The sequence below is a fragment of the Mandrillus leucophaeus genome, unplaced genomic scaffold (genome assembly GCF_000951045.1).
Source record: "Mandrillus leucophaeus isolate KB7577 unplaced genomic scaffold, Mleu.le_1.0 Scaffold79, whole genome shotgun sequence".
Classification (NCBI taxonomy): domain Eukaryota; kingdom Metazoa; phylum Chordata; class Mammalia; order Primates; family Cercopithecidae; genus Mandrillus; species Mandrillus leucophaeus.
The window spans coordinates 43,839-46,499 of NW_012108585.1; the positions used below are offsets into that span (position 1 = coordinate 43,839).

General features: G+C 52.0%; 1 protein-coding gene across 1 annotated transcript in view; it reads left to right on the plus strand.

Moving 5' to 3' along the window:
* Nucleotides 1-6: 6 nt before the first annotated feature.
* IQSEC3 (IQ motif and Sec7 domain 3) overlaps nucleotides 7-2,661 on the plus strand; it is a 46,531-nt gene continuing 43,876 nt past the window's right edge. Inside the window, exon 1 of the mRNA XM_011967129.1 lies at nucleotides 7-97. The gene's annotated coding sequence lies outside the window, so the exon portion shown is untranslated. The remainder of the gene's footprint in view (nucleotides 98-2,661) is intronic.

A 2,661-nucleotide genomic window follows, 5' to 3' on the forward strand; every position in this document is an offset into this window, starting at 1 on the left:
CCCCGGCCGGCAGCAGCCTGCCCTGGCGACCGCGCTGTGCTCCCACACCCCTGCCGCCTCCGATTACGAACTCTCCCTTGACCTAAAGAATAAACAGGTACCCAGGGCCTCCCAGGGGGGCGGGGAGGGTGGTGAAGGGGCCCTGTCTTTGGGGGCTGTCGAGGGTACCAGGGATGTCCCCGCTGGGCCCCCTCTGCTACAGGCACACCTCTTTTGCCACAGTTCTCCTGCATTGAACAACCTAGTTTGCCCTTCCCTGGACCAGCCACAGGCCTCTGCCTTCTACCATGGCAGGGCTCATACCCTCACAATGCCAGGCCCTTGGGCAGCATGTCCAGGGGCTCTGATCCTCGTACCGTGCTCAGCAAGCCGCCCCTGCCCCACAGACCACTAGGCAAGGAGCCCATTGTTCTCTGGGGAAGTCCCCACCTCCACCTGCTGCTGAGAGGCCATAGTCCAGTTTCCATGCCCACCCAGGGAGTCGATGCCAGGCACCCACAGGCACACACGAGGCACAAAGACAAAGGTCTCCTGGAAGCAGACAGGATTCCCAAGATCCATCCAGACTGGGGGAGTCCAGAGCTCCCCTATTGGAGAACAAATTCCATGGAGGGGCCTGGGCCTCCATCTTCCATTCAGGAAGAGAAAGTGGCCAATTGTGGGGCCCCCATTGAACCCCCAAAAAAGATAATGCCTCGGTTTGTCTTGGCACACAAGAGTCTTGATGGAAGGGGTGTGTGTGTGTGTGTGTGTGTGTGTGTGTGTGTGCGCGCGCGCTTCGAGAAAGGTGTGATGGCATGATACTGTTAAAGAAAGGGCTTTGAACTTGGAGATGTAGACGTGGGATCCAATCCTTGCTCTTCCTCCTGATGAACCCAGTGGCTTTGGGAGTGCCAGTTAAGCCCTCTAGGCATTGATTTCATCATCTGCAAAAATTGGAATTAACTTTGAATTATTTCCAAGGCCCCTTCTGCCCCCAAAATGTGAAGGTTCTAAAGAACAATTCTTCAACCCAATAGGCAAGGTATCTTCAGAAAGGAAGCTTAGTCTCCACTAAGACTGAGTCAAGCCAAACTAACCTCCTTCCTCTCTTAGCATCGATGCCAAGCTCATGTCCTGGCTCAGGCCAGCTGTAGGCAGCACATCAGTAAGGGTTTGACCAGATCCCCCAAGATATCTATGTGCACATGCTGGGAATGTGTGGATTGCTAACAATGTAGTAAGTGGGATTGTTCTCAAACCAAATTATCCAAAAAATGTCCATCAAAAAAAATCCCAGGGAGTTAAGTGGAAGGGCTGTCCAGGTCGACCATTAGACAAGGCAGCAAATTGAGGCACACAAGTTACATTCACCTGGCTGCTGATGACATAAGGCTGAAAGAGAACAGCTGATACCTTGGTGATAGCATCACAGACTTTGTAAAAACCTCATCAGGGGCCGGGCGCAGTGGCTCACACCTGTAATCCCAGCACTTTGGGAGGCCGAGGCGGGTGGATCACAAGGTCAGGAGTTTGAGACCAACCTGACCAACATGGTGAAACCCTGTCTCTACTAAAAATACAAAAATTAGCCAGGCGTGGTGGGGGGTGCCTGTAATCCCAGCTACTCAGGAGGTTGAGGCAGGAGAATTGCTTGAATCCGGGAGGAGGAGGTTGCAGTGAGCTGAGATTGCACCACAGCACTCCAGCCTGGTGACAGAGTGAGACCCTGTCTCAAAAAAACAAAACAAAACGAAAAACATCTCATCAGGACAGAAGGATGGTTTTCATGAAAAAAAAAAAAAAGATGAAATGTGGAAAAATCTAAAATTCTGCTCCTAGCTTCGGAAAGCCCACAGCACGTATAAGCACGTATAAGACGTTCAGGCTCGAGCCTGAGAGACAGACCTTAGGGTTTCAGGTGCCTGGAAGCTCAATCAGGAGCAGGGGAAGCAGCTGCTGGAGCAGGGAGGGCCCGTTTCACACTTCACGGGAGGCCCACACTGCCCGGCAGAAGGGAGTGCTGCAGCCGCGGCAGCCCCGCGCCGCTGATGGTCAGGACCCTCGAGATCCGCACTTGGTGCTGGAGGCTGCATTTAAGGGAGGAAACAAGAACCCTGAGGTTCCTGAAGAGCAGGAGGATGGGCTGGGGTTATGTGGAGAGATCGCAGACAGGAAAACAAGTTTTAGATATAGAAGGGCTGCATGTGAAAAATGATTTGATGCATTTTCTATCATTCCAGCCAAAAACAGTGGCACCAGTATATGAAGGCTATAGGAGGCGGAGATTTTAACTTAATTAATAGATAAACTGTTAAAAATATGGAATGCCCTGCCTGTGAGGTAGGGAGTTCTCTGTCTCTGGGAGTGCCCAGGCGGGGCTGGGTAACCATCCATCTGTGATGTATAGTGTGATCTGGGGGCCACTTGGCCAGATGAGGGGTCCTCTGCTTCTTGAGGTCAGAGACCATCTCTTATCCATTTTGATACCTCCCCAGCATCCAGTAAGAGCTCACTGGGTGACTTTTTTGTTTTGTTTTGTTTTTTTTGAGATGGAGTTTTGCTCTTGTTGCCCAGGCTGGAGTGCAATGGCACGATCTCGGCTCACTGCAATCTCCCCCTCCCGCATTTAAGCAATTCTCCTGCCTCAGCCTCCCGAGTAGCTGGGATTACAGGCATGCA